The sequence below is a fragment of the Lathyrus oleraceus genome, chromosome 3, assembly GCF_024323335.1.
Source record: "Lathyrus oleraceus cultivar Zhongwan6 chromosome 3, CAAS_Psat_ZW6_1.0, whole genome shotgun sequence".
NCBI lineage: Eukaryota > Viridiplantae > Streptophyta > Magnoliopsida > Fabales > Fabaceae > Lathyrus > Lathyrus oleraceus.
The window spans coordinates 272,855,171-272,870,335 of record NC_066581.1 but is presented as its reverse complement, the minus strand read 5'-3'; the positions used below and the strand labels follow the sequence as shown (position 1 = coordinate 272,870,335).

The window sequence follows — 15,165 nt, the reverse complement described above, 5'->3', positions numbered from 1 at the left end:
AATGAATTACAAAGTGCATTATGATGCAATAATGAAATTTATGAATGTATATGTATATGTATATGTATATACTATGATTATGCTGACAAAACGATCGCAAAGGATACAAATGTTGCTGGTATGAATCATCAATTCAACACTCAGCCAATCTCAACAGGAGGGAAGCAACTACTGTCGAAAAAAGGGTTGCAAAGGATGAACGGGCATCATCTATCCCAAAGACTCAAACTTGGTTGGGGAGAAGGTTTGCCGAAAATCTACATCATCAACTCTGTGGGGAATTTTAGGTCAACACCATATCAAATGGGAGACAATCCTGTAGAGGATAAAAAAATACTGCTTAAGAATCAGGGCTAACAGGGTTAACTCCGCCGGCGACTTGAGGGGAAACAAAATTTGCTGAATCTATGCAACCTGCTGCAATAACGCGCCTACAACTCGAGGGAGGAAATTACAAATTCAGTTGGGGAAACCAACAATGCTTCGCATTTTAGGGCTTACCTATTCTTGGACCGTTGTGGACGTCCTTTTAGTGAAATCGATTGCTCTTAAAGTAACTGCCTTTATTATTTAAGAAAACATGATTTTTTATTTTAAAATTTTAATTTCAAAAATGATCACAATAAAATTTAATTCTAACTAGCTGAATAAATAAGAGTAGAAACAATTGGATAAAGCCTCAACTTTATTTAATAGGATGGTAGTCTGTAAATGACAAGACTCCATAGATCTTTACAAAAGTTGAAAAATGGTAATTTACATGGAAAAGGGCTACATTGAATACAATGATCACTAATCCTTCTACCGCCTTCAATATCCACTGTGCTCTTGGCTTTGGATGAAGATGAATCAAAACCGAACATTGTGCTCAAGAAAGTCTTCAAGACTGGAGATCAACAGCTTGCAGTTAATTGCCATAATCCCTAATTTTTGCATAAATTTCCCCAGGGTGGGGTACTCAATTTATCGGGATAATTTTTCTGTTTTATGTCTCTAACTTTTGCCTGGATCACCCTTTCGGGTTTTCAATCCACCGAGACGCTCATTTTTTCCTAAGCCGCCCTTTAGGGTTTTCAACTTAGCAAGTTTTTCTTTTCTTTTTTAGGCAAAGTATTTCTTGACTTCATTTGCGTTCACAGGATGCATGAACTCTTCACCATCCATAGTTGTAAGAATCAAAGCACCGCCTGAAAAGGCTCTTTTAACAACGTATGTGCCTTCATAATTAGGAGTCCATTTGCCCCTAGAATTTGGTTTGAAAGATAGAACCTTCTTGAGCACAAGGTCACCTTCTCTGAACACACGAGGTCTGACCTTCTTATCAAAAGCTTTCTTCATCCTCTGCTGATATAACTAACCATGACACATGGCAGTTAACCTCTTCTCTTCAATTAAATTCAACTGGTCAAACCTTGTCAAACACCATTCAACCTCGGTCAACTTGGCTTCCATCAACACATGTAATGGTGAGATCTCAACCTCTACTGAGAGCACAACTTCCATGCCATAAACAATTGAGAAAAGGGTTGCCCCTGTTGAAGTGCGGATGGATGTACGATACCCATGAAAAGTGAATGGGAGTGTCTCATGCCAATCCTTGTATGATACAACCATCTTCTAAATGATCTTCTTAATGTTCTTGTTTGCAGCTTCAACAACCCCATTCATCTTAGGTCTGTAGGGAGAAGAATTAGGATGTGCAATCTTGAAGTCTTTGCAAAGAGCTTCCACCATATTATTATTCAAGTTCGATCCATTATTAGTAACGATCTCACTTGGCATACCATACCAACATATAATCTTATTCTTGATAAACCTCATAACAACTTGCTTGGTTACATTCGCATACAATGCCACTTCAACCCATTTTATGAAGTAGTCAATAGCCACTAGAATGAACCGATGTCTGTTTGAAGCTTTGGGCTCAATTATGCCAATCATATCAGTCCCCCACATGGAGAAGGGCCATGGAGAGGAAATGACATTCAACAGTGTCAGAGGAACATGAATTTTGTCATCATAAATTTGACACTTGTGGCATTTCTTCACAAACTTGCAACAGTCAGATTCCATTGTCAGCCAATAGTAACCTGCTCTCAAGATCTTCTTAGCCATAACATGTCCATTGGAATGAGTACGAAAGGAACCTTCATGGGCTTCAGTCATCAATAGGTCTGCTTCGTGTATATGCATGCATTTGAGCAAAACCATGTAGGAATTTCTCTTGTAAAGCACATCACCATTCAGGTAGAAGTTTTCGGCTAATCTCCTCAAAGTCTTCTTATCCTTCAGAGATGCCCAGATGGATCAATCCGACTTTGGAGACAACACTTGATATGAAAATACCATGGCTTCTCATCTCTGACCTCTTCAATAGAAAACACATGTGTTGGCCTATCAAGACGCACCACAGTCAGATTAGGAACTTCATTCCAATACTTCACCATAATCATTAAAGATAATGTTGCAAGAGCATCTGCCATCCGGTTTTCATCTCGACGGATATGATGAAATTTAACCTTTGAAAAGAAAGTTGAAATCCTCCTCACATAATCTCTATACGGTATCAAACCGGGTTGATTCGTCTCCCAATCAACTTTGATTTGATTCACTACCAAAGCTGAATCTCCATAGACGTCTAAATACTTGATTCTGAGATCAATGGCTTCTTCGAGCCCCATAATGCAAGCTTCATACTCAGCCATATTATTTGTACACTTGAAAGTCAATCTAGCTATAAACGGAAAATGAGTGCCTTGAGGAGTAATAATCATTGCCCCAATTCCATTACCATACTGATTAACAGCTCCATCAAATACTATGCCCCAACGGGAACCAGGTTCTGGCCCTTCTTCTAGCAATGGTTCATCATAATCTTTCATTTTCCAGTAAAAATCTATTCATCAGGAAAATCATATAGTACTGACTGATAATTTTTGATTGGTTGGTGGCCAAATGGTCAGCCAAGACACTACCTTTGATCGCTTTCTGAGATCGGTATACGATATCATACTCTGATAATAACATCTACCGACAGGCAATCCTCCCAGTTAAAAAAGGCTTCTCAAAAATATACTTGATTGGATCCATTTTGGATATCAACCAAGTGGTATGATTCAACATATACTGACGCAGACGCTTAGCAGCCCAAGCCAATGCGCAACAAGTCTTCTCCAGCATAAAATACCGAGTCTCACAGTCGGTGAATTTATTATTGAGGTAGTAAATAGCATATTCTTTCTTTCTAGTTTCGTCTTGCTGACCAAGAACACAACCCATACTCTCTCAAGGTTTTAAAGCTCTCTGGAAGTCTTCGGTCCAATCACAAGACTGATCTTTCAGAAGAAGCCTGAACATATTAATTTCAGATTGTTTGGGGCAGAATACACCTTCAACCACAAGCGTTTCAGCGAATTGCTTGGTTTTCAGACTGCCTATGATGCTTCATCTGAGCTCCCCATGAGTTACTTTCTGAGCCGAGATGTCGAGAAGTTTTAGAGTGATATTACGTGTGGAGGTAGTCCTGACCCTTCCACCCAAATCTCCAACAAGATTCACAACCCTGCTTTCCAATACTTCCAGATGATCATTTCCCACACCTTCCTGGGGAAGAGTGACCCTGATATGCATGTGAGTGCTGAAGAGATCTTCTTCATGTACTGTACCACTCAGTCACGCCTATTAGATTGTGGAGCTTTCCTGATCGAGAGTCTATATCTTAATGCTCGCTCTGCTGCAATCCCTATACATGTTGGAAGCACGGTGACTCATATAGCCTCAGCCCTGGGACTTGATAGAAGGTTATCTCACCTGACGTCTTATTGCAGCTACACCTTGATGGATATTGATTTACGTCTGGACCGTGGCCTCATGAGGAGATCTTCTTTCCAACCGGATCAATACAACAATTAATCGAGGGTGAGACTACTCACTACTTCACTTTACCTAACCCTCAGGTAACTTGTGTTATTGATCAGGCCAACTGGGCCTATGCCATAGAAGGGCAGGGAGAGATAGTAGACGCACTGAAAATTGCACCTATCAGAATTAAAGTCCGCACCAACAATCTGAATCTCCAAGAATCCGAGCCTGCAGTCTGAATTGGTTAAGCTTCGCATGGAGATAGCCGAGCTTCGCCAGGAGCTTGCTGACGTTGCCTTGCAGGTCGAAGTATCAGATGCATCGCATGACACCGAGATTGATATGCTGCATGACGAGATCGCTGATCTCCGACGCCAGATTGCAGAGCTTCGAGGATACGAAGTCGAGGAGACTCCACTATACCCTGAGCATTGATGCCATCATGAACCAAGAAATACCGTTTGAATTTCCCTATTTTCCCGTTATTTACTATTCATGCTTATTTTTATTGTTTCCTTTGACATTATGCTTGCTTTAACTTTCCAAAGATCTCTGGACTCGTGAATTATTATTGGCTCCACACATGTGTGTGTGTGTGTATATATATATATATATATATATATATATATATATAATATATATATATATATATATAATATATATAGATATATATATATATATATATATATATATATATATATATATATATATATATATATATATATATATATATATATATATATATATATATATATATATATATATATATATATATATATATATAGATATATATTATATATATATATATATATATAGATATATATATATATATATATATATATATATATATATATATATATATATATAATATATATATATATATATATATATATATATATATATATTATATATATATATATATATATATATATATATATATATAATATATATATATATATATATATATATATATATATATTATATATATATATATATATATATATATATAATATATATATATATATATATATATATATATATATATATATATATATATATATATATATATATATTATATATATATATATATATATATATATATATATATATATATATATATATATATATATATATATATATATATATATATTATGTTTTTTATATCCATTTTGTTTTTTTTGTTTTGTTTTATTTTATTTCGTTTTGTTTTATTTTGTTTTATCTTATTTTGTTTTATTTTATTTTGCTTTATTTTATTTTGTTTTACTTTATTTTATTTTTATCAAACTTAAATAAAAAAACAACATTCATAGTAACCTATGTGCACCCCCCATTACAAAAATGAAGACAAGAGAATTGAGGCCCAAGTAGCAAGCACCAAGTCGGCCCAGCCAAATCCGAAGACATGGCGGTCGCCATAGGCTTCATGGCGGGCGCCATGACGTAACGGGCAGATTTCCCTTTTTTTTCATTATTTATACCTTCTTCAACCTCTCCAAACCCATTTTCTTCTTCTCCCCACTCTACAAAAGTTCATAAAAATTTCTCAACCTTCTCATTTTCACTACAAGCCATTACCATTTCCCAACTTCACTTCTCCATTTCTCCACCAAAAACCCACTAAACTCCATTTTTCATTTCCTTTCTATAAATTCCCATTTTTCTCTACAATCACCATTAATGGCCGGAATGGAGTGTAGCAACATCATTCTTCGTGGAGGAAAGCCCGGTGAGCGGCAAAACAAGATTTTGCAAAAATTGCAAACTCGGAAGATACTCGCTACCAAGTATGTCGACGAAGACTGTTTATACACTTTAGGCACATACCATAGTGTTTTCCACATGCTTGATAATTTAGGATTACACAATATTTTTGCTAGTAAAGCACCCACCTACGATAGGCTCACTAGGGAATTTTTAAGTTCCCTAATTTACATTGTCCATCCTGGCACTGCTAGCACGGTAGCTACCGTTTATTTTAGAATGTTTAATATGGAATACGAGTACACTACCGATGCTTTAGCGGGTTTGCTAGGAATGCCTTACGGTGAAGATGCTATCTGTGAGACGCCCTTAGATACTGAATGGGCACTCGAGGCATTTACTTTTTGGAATAGACTATCTAATGTGAATGTCACTTCCTTCGAAGGAATTTTGGCTTCTAATATTCATAACCCGACCATACGTATTTTTAGATACCTTTTGGCATGTACCATTTTTTGCCGGGAAAATTATAACAAAGTAAATGCCCAAGAATTGCTATTTTTACAGGGTTGCCTCACTAATCGCAGAATCAATCCTGTTCCTTTCATGTTAGCCCATATGTCTGCCATCCTTAAGAAAGGAGGAACCATCTCTTTCGGTGGTTTGATTACCTCCATTGCTAGAGCGTTGAATCTACACGCTGGGTTATCCACCTTGGAACCACTCCCTCACCGCACCATTAACTTAAAGTTTTTGAAAGATATGAAATTATGCAAGGTTTGGCGAGAAGGTGGTTTTTATCTAAAGATACATGGTGCCGCTGTACCCAATGTTGTCCTACCTTGCTCTCAGTGTACAGATGTGCGACATGCGAGGAACTGGACGTACGATCTTGATGCTCCACCCTTTACTGGTCCTTTGCCACTTAACGTTCCTATGGACGATGGGCAAGGGACCGATGATGAGTATAACCGGCGCGACCAGTCACCTGTGCATGATATTCCAGCTGCATCACCTGCACACACTGCACCTTCTTCCTCTAACCCTTTTGCATGTACCACTCTCGGCTTCTACATCACCAAGGAGATGTGGCGCGAGCACCTGGCTCGTGAGGAAAGGCGTGACACACTCCTGAACACCATAAACCAACAAATGACAGACAATATGAGTTTTATGGTAGCTTCCCAGTAGCGTAGTGAGAAAGCACATCGGACTGTCACTGAGTCCTTACTTGCGATCACTACTGAGCAGCAACGCCAATGATAGGCTAATGAGCGTCACTTCGCTCTCATCGAGGCCACCCAAGGATCACTCCTAGGTCGCTCTCAGCAGCTGCAGGGAGGACTTAGTACTCGAACCAGACGTCGTCGACCCAGGGATCCTGACAAAGGCGGTGACGGTACCGGTGCTCACCTCTAGTTCTCTCTCCCTCTCTTTTCCAGGTTACTCCTACCTTATCTCATCTCGAAACATTGAGGACAATGTTCAGTTTAAGTGTGGGAAGAGATTTTATCGCTTTTCACCTTTCCTTTATTTTTATTGCTTTTTATGGCTTTCCTTTACTTTTATCGCTTTTTACAATTTTCCTTTAATTTTTGTATGTTTTATTTATTTTAGTTGTTTGTTTTTCCTTTCAATAAAATAACATATGTCTGACGAGTCATCTGTGTAGTGTATCCGTAATTTCTCCCATTTCCTTAACCTTACCAAAAAAAAATTTAGCCAAGAAAACAGTACATCTTGAACATTCAGGCTATGAGACAGGTTTATAACAGGATGTAAAAGACCTGGAAAAACTTTTTCTAAAAATCGATATTGTCTTAACACCTTAGGTGTCATGATTATAAGAGTCGATCCCGATACCCCATATGTTGTAGCCCCAATTTTTGTTCCAAATAAGTCCTTAAGTAGTTTATCCTAGCAGTCAGCTCCGGCTTAAGCATGCTCTACGTAGGGGACCGATGAAAATAAGTGAATGATCACAAAAATTCCTGCTTTGTTCTCAAGTCATATGAAAATCCGGGCTAGGTGACTCTCACATGGTAATTTAACCCAGCAAAATAAGACATATGCGAAACATGCAGAAAAAAAATTATATATAAATAAGCCCATTTGTTTGTTGGTTCAGAGGTATCTGGTGCTGAACTCGGTAGGGTTGATTACGATCCAATCCCCCACAACTGCAAATTACGTTGAATAAAGGGGTTACACCAACTTATGTACCGGAGCCCCATGCTTAGAAAAATGAAAAATAAGAAGCCTATTTGTTTGTTGGTTCAGAGGTATCTGGTGCTGACCTCGGTAGGGGGGTTACACCAACTTATGTACCAGAACCCCATGCCTAAGATCATAATCACTAACCGGTCACTTTACTATGAGTATGTACGGATAACGGGCTTAATGTGATTGCACATGAATGAAAAGGATTTTAAGAAAACAAAAAGAAGGCCTAGGTATGGGGGGGGGGGGGGGGGGGTAACGTGGATTGATTTGTATAGGAACGAAGCCTACGACCACATTTACGGGAAGCGTCACTACAATATCCTTAGTTCGATTCGTTAGTACCTATCGATACATTCCTTGAACGAACTTATACGTCTTTTGCCTTGAATTAACTCTAGTTGATATTGTCTTTCTTGCATAAACTATAAAGAGTTTTGCTTGAGGACAAACAAAGATTTAAGTGTGGGAGAATTTGATCACACTGAATTACACCGTGTTTTTGACTCGGATTTCACATGTTTATTAGGACTTTATTATCATTTTGTTTGTCTTATGCTCTCTTTTGTCTTATTTTCAGATATTTAGCACTCTCGGACCCTTTTTGGAAGAAACAAAGCAAAAAGACCTAAAATTAAGGTTTTTCGGCAAAATTACACACATGGCGGCCGCTATAGGAGAAGCCATGAGTCACCAGCCCTCAACTAGGAGGTAACCGCCATGTTCCCATGATCTTCCCCATTTACACACATGGCGGGCGCCATGAAGGGATGACGGGCGCCACCTTTGGTAATCACGTTCCCACTAAGGAGAAGTTGGAGGGCACCATGGTCTTTGCAAGCTGCTGAAATTCTCTATAAATAGTTCGTTCCATTTCACTTTCAAAGGATCCAACCTAGTTTTACAACACTAAGCATATATTTATCATTTGTAATAGCGGTAATCCGTCACATCGGGGGGTTATCGCACCTTAGTGAGATTGAGTTGGGTCACTTCGAGTTGCTGTCGTCTTTAGCTTCAGGAGTTGGAGGTTTATTTTTGTACCAGAATCGAAGCCTCCGTTTGGAGCAGGTTCTTATTTATCGCTTTATTTATTTATTTCCCGCATCGCTTTTACTTTATTTATTTCCCGGATCGCTTTTACTTTATTTATTTCCCGCATCGCTTTTACTTTATTTATTTTCCGCACTCGCTTTACTTTATTTATTTTCCGCACTCGCTTTACTTTATTTATTTTCCACACTCGCTTTACTTTATTTATTTTTCCGCACTCACTTTACTTTATTTATTTTCCGCACTCGCTTTACTTTATTTATTTCACGCACTTTACTCGCTCTTATCGCCTCACATTCTAAAACAAACTTTTCATCATAATTAATACCGTTGTGTTTGTTTGTGTTACCATATCTGGCTAAATCTTTTAATGGTTAGAATGTAAGGATCACAGTTAAAGTAATGTTTCACATATTGAATCTGTAGAAATACTTTAAAGGTTGTTTTAATTTTTAACTTGAGTTTTCTAAAACAAACTTGGTTAGTTTTAATTATTCAAGGAGTGCGAAAGCACCCTGGCTTAGTTAATTAGGAATTTTTATCACTTTAAAGAAAAACTATTTTTGAAACTATTTTCGGACGCGTTGATAGATCTAAAATCAGGAAACTCCTCGGGTAAAACTTTCCAAATCAAAATCACTTTTCAACTAAGTTTACGAGTCTCATTTCTTAAAAATAAGTTTACTACTTTAGCGTTCTACGCACCTTTTATAAGTGACAATAAAAGGCCTTAATTTAAGGGTAAACTCGGTTCTGAATACACGAAAGTGGCAATTCCTATTAAATGGATTCTTTTCAAGAGTAGAAAATATTGCCTCATATGTAGTTCTATTTAGACAATCGAAACATCACTTAACTGACGTGAAATGCATTCAACTTGTCTTTACCTGCATTTATTATTTACCTTTGTTTTGCAAACCCAATATCTCTTTTATGCCATCTTAGATAAACACCATAACGATAGTAATCGATAGATTGACGATTTGGTCTCTGTGGGATTGATATTCTTGTATATTACTTTGACGTAATTCATGCACTTGCGAATCACGCAATCAAGTTTTTGGCGCCGTTGCTGGGGATCAACTTCGTCAAATTTCGTACCCTGTTGTTGCACCGTCTAGACTAAGGCATTATTAGCCGGTAAATGCGAAGAACCCGTAGTACCGGAAATTTAGTAGATCCTTTAGCGGAACCCAAATGTTATACTCGTACATGCCTCTTACTCATCCGAATTAAGAAAGCTATGGCCGAGAATCGCGACCGGAGACCTCTTAAGGAATTTGCCCAACCCTCTGACGAGGAACCTAGTTCGAGTATAGTAAACCCCCTTATTCCTACTAACAATTTCGAACTAAAACCGTCTTTGTTGCAATTAGTGCAACATAACCAATACATGGGTCTCGTTACTGAGAACCCGAATCAACATTTAAAAGTTTTTATCCAACTAGCCGACACCTTTAAATCTAACGACGATTCACCCGATGCGATCCATTTAAGATTATTTCCTTTCTCCCTCAGGGATAGAGCATGTTCATGGTTAAATTCACTTCCAGCCAATTCAATAACTACTTTGGAAGACCTTAGGAGAGTATTCCTTGCTAGATATTTCCCCCTTAGTAAGACTGCAGTTCTTCGAAACCAAATAACTAGATTTACCCAAAACCAAGGAGAATCGCTTTTCGAAGCTTGGGAGAGATATAAAGAGCTATTAAGAGTTTGCCCACACCATGGCCTAGAAGAATGGCTGATCGTTCATACCTTCTACAATGGACTCCATTATAACACCAAGATGAGCATCGACGTTGCCGCAGGTGACGCGCTGATGAACAAACCTTATCCAGAAACTTGTGACCTAATTGAGGATATGGCCTAAAACCATTACCAATGGGGAATTGAACGAGCATCAATAGAGAAAAATGAGACCCAAGGTGGAATACATGAGGTAAGCTCTCTAGACATGATGCATGCGAAAATGGACGCTTTAGCCCTTAAGATAGAACATATGTCTGCAAACACTCACACCGCAACAGTAGTCCACACAGAGTGTGAACTCTGTGGATCTAAAGGACACGAATCGGCGGAGTGTAACCTTTTAAATGACCTGAACACCGACCAAGTGAATTACGCCCAAGGTAACCCATTTTCAAACACCTACAACCCTGGATGGAAGAATCATCCGAATTTCTCCTATAAAAACCAGAACCCTATCCAAAATCATGCACCTCAGAGACCGCAAGGTTATCAAGCCCAAAAACCAAACCAACCTATGCAAGCTGTGCCTCAGAAGTCTAACCTTAAGAAGATCATGGAAAGCTTTATATCGGGCCAGACTCAGCAAAATAAAGAATTCCTAAACCAGAACGTTCACGTAAACAAACTTATAACGCAATTAGGGACCAAGGTTGATCAGATAATCACTCACAACAAGATGCTTGAACCCAGATCTCGCAGGTAGCACAAAACCAAGCCCCACAAACTACACCTGGAGGACAATTCCCTGGACAACCTCAATCAAACCCTCGAGGGCAAGCTAACGCTATCTCGTTACGAAGCGGGACCGCTTACGAAGGGCCTCATAACCCAACAATGAGCAAGTCCAAAACTTCTAAAGAACATATGCCTACCAACCAAGAAGAGGAACCGGAGGAATCCGAGAAACAAACCAACCAAGAATGTGAAGCCAAGGATAAAACTTACAAACCACCACCCCCGTACAAACCACCAATCCCATATCCACAAAGACTTAAACAAACCAAAGTCAATAACCAATACCAAAAATTTATAAAAGTGATAGAAAAGTTTCGTGTAGAGATTCCTTTCACCGAAGCTATCACCCAAATTCCGTCTTACGCCAAATTTCTCAAAGACATCTTAACCAATAAGCGTAGGCTTGACGATCCAAAACCCTTGGAATGCAACTTTATTCCCGAGGACAAACTTGCTAAGAAGGAAAAAGACCCTGGTAGTTTTTCTATACCTTGCGTTTTAGGGAGTCATGTGATTGACAAAGCTTTCCTAGACTTAGGCGCTAGTGTAAGTTTAATGCCCTTAGCCGTATGTAAAAGATTAAACCTAGGAGAATTACAACCAACTAAGATTTCCCTACAATTAGCCGATAGGTCTGTTAAGTATCCTGTAGGCATTTTAGAAGACATCCCAGTTAGGAATGGTCAACTTTATATCCCAACAGACTTTGTAGTCATGGATATCAAAGAAGACGAAGATATCCCTATCCTTTTAGGTAGACCATTCTTATCAACATCCGGAACTATAATAGATGTCAAAAGAGGGAAATTAACCTTCGAAGTAGGGGACGAGAAGATCGAGTTCATTCTTTCAAAATTCCTGATGGCACCAATTCTAGGAGACGCATGTTATGCGATCGATATCATAGATGAGTGCATAAGAGAATTCGATCAAGGAGAACCTAAGATCGAACCATTTTCAAACCCGGATGAAAAAGATGACGAGCTAGAGGAAACAGAACCTCACGAATGTTTGGATCCTACTCCAGACCTTTCACCAAATTCACAAAAACCAGCTCAAGAACTTAAGGAACTACCCAAGAACCTAAGATATGAGTTTTTGGATGAAGAAATGAACCGCCCAGTAATAGTTAGTGCCACCTTAAACCAAGACGAGACGAATCGACTCTTGAATGTTTTAAGAAGATACCCCTCTGAGCTTAGGGTACAACATCTTTGATTTAAAAGGTATTAGCCCATCCGTGTGTATGCACAGGATCTCACTAGAGGAAGATTCAAAACCTTCCAGAGAACATCAGAGACGAATCAACCTTGTAATGAGTGAGGTGGTGAAGAAGGAAGTCCTTAAACTACTGGAAGCTGGTATAATCTATCAGATCTCTGATAGTAAGTGGGTAAGTCATGTACATGTGGTACCCAAGAAGGGAGGCATCACAGTCGTGCAGAACGAGAAGGGAGAGCATGTCACTAAACGCATAGAAGGCGAATGGTGTATGTGCATAGATTATAGGAAGCTCAATAAGGTAACTAGGAAAGACCATTTCCCCCTTCCATTCATAGATCAAATGCTTGAGCGTCTTGCCAGACACTCTTACTTTTTCTATCTTGATGGATATTCTGGATTTTTCCAAATACCCATACACCTCGAGGATCAAGAGAAAACAACCTTTACTTGTCCTTACGGAACGTTTGCTTATAGACGAATGCCGTTTGGACTCTGTAATACGCCAGCTACTTTCCATTGTTGTATGATGTCAATCTTTGCAGATTATCTCAACGGAATTATGGAAGTATTTATGGACAACTTCTCGGTGTGTGGATTAGACTTTGAAGACTACCTTATTAACCTTGAGAAAATCCTAGAGAGATGCGTAGAAGTTAACCTTGTGTTAAACTGGGAGAAGTGCCACTTTATGGTTAAAGAAGGCATAGTGTTAGGACATATAATATCTGAAAGAGGCATTGACGTCGATAAAGCAAAGATAGAAGTTATAGAAAGCCTTAACCCTCCTAAGACAGTTAGAGAAGTCCGTAGTTTCCTTGGACATGCCGGTTTCTACCGACGCTTCATAAAAGACTTCTCTAAAATAACAAAACCCCTAACTGGCCTTCTGATGAAAGACATCAAATTCATTTTCGATGAAAAATGCATCGAAGCCTTTAACCGTTTAAAACAAGTATTAATTTCAGCACCCATTCTATAAACCCCGGATTGGACTAAACCCTTCGAAATAATGTGTGATGCTAGCGATTTTGCTATAGGAGCTGTTCTAGGGCAAAGAAAAGATACGAAACTACACGTAATATATTATGCTAGTAGAACCCTAGATATCGCTCAATTAAATTATACAACAACAGAGAAGGAACTCCTAGCTGTAGTTTTTGCAATCGATAAATTTAGATCTTATCTTGTAGGATCTAAGATTATAGTCTATACAGACCATACAACTATCTGTTACCTTCTAAGCAAAAAGGATGCAAAACCTAGATTACTCAGGTGGATCCTTTTGCTACAAGAATTCGACTTAGACATTAGAGACAAAAAAGGAACAAAAAACATAGTTGCTGATCATCTTTCCAGACTAGAGCATTTGAAGCCAGACCGTTTACCTATAAATGATGACTTCACCTATGACGGATTGATAGCTAAGTTAGATACCGTTCCCCTTGAACCTGACAAAAGATTGTGAAAAAGTAATTTAATATAGGCGACTCTGTTCTCCTCTTCAATTCGAGATTACGACTTTTTCCAGGTAAGTTGCGTTCGAGATAGACAGGCCCCTTTGAGGTTTCCAAAATCCTAAAATTTGGAGCAGTTGAAATCTGGAACAACTCCTGTAATTCGTTTGTGGTAAATGGACAAAGACTGGAGCAATACCAAGGAGGCGACATCCCCACAGAATGTCACGACCAAACTCTGGTGGACCCTCCAGTTCCTACCTCTAACATATAAAGTTTGAATCGTCAAGCTAACGACGTTAAACAAGTGCTGCATGAGAGGCAACCCATGATTTCTTTTCCTTTACTTTTTACTATTTCAATTTATATTTTTATTTTATATATATATATATATATATATATATAAATATATATATATATATATATATATATATATATATATATGTATACCTATGTGGAGACTAACAGTTATAATATTTGCGATTTCAGGTGTCCTTTGTTTCTAATCTAACTTTTCAGGAATGAAGCATATCGACACCATGCTAGTAATCTTTCGTGACCCGGTTCAAGAGAAGCGCTACGCCATGCTTTCACAACGCCCAATGCTTCCCACCAGATATCCCGACTCGAGCTGCATGGAGGCATTAGGCATTGAGCCTAGTGTCAGGCACTTGCGCAATCAGTTATAGTGGGATGAATATACAGATGCTATGCACGTGACTTACAGGAACCTGACTTTGGAGTTCCTGAGCTCGTTTATCTACGAGTCCTATGTTGGTCACGCCAGTGATGGAGGATATATTAATTTGAGATTGTTTGAGGCAGAATACACCTTCAACCACAAGCATTTTGGCGACTTGCTTGGTTTTCAGACTGCCTATGATGCTTCATCTGAGCTCCCCATGAGCTATTTTATGAGCTGAGACGTCGAGAAGTTTTAGAGTGATATTACGTGTGGAGGTAGTCCTAACCCTTCCACCCAAATCTCCAACAAGATTTATAACCCAGCTTTCCGATACTTCCAGATGATCATTTCCCACACCTTCCTGGGGAAGAGTGACCCTGATACACATGTGAGTACTGAAGAGATCTTCTTCATGTACTGTACCACTCAGTCGCGCCTAGTAGACTGTGGAGCTTTCCTGATCGAGAGTCTATATCT

The 15,165-nt window shown here is 38.6% G+C and overlaps 1 non-coding gene across 1 annotated transcript; it reads right to left on the bottom strand.

Moving 5' to 3' along the window:
• Nucleotides 1-10,465: 10,465 nt before the first annotated feature.
• On the bottom strand, nucleotides 10,466-10,572 carry LOC127133353 (small nucleolar RNA R71). The gene has a single exon (XR_007807334.1). It is a non-coding gene; the product is annotated as a small nucleolar RNA R71 (small nucleolar RNA).
• Between the last annotated feature and the right edge of the window lie 4,593 nt (nucleotides 10,573-15,165).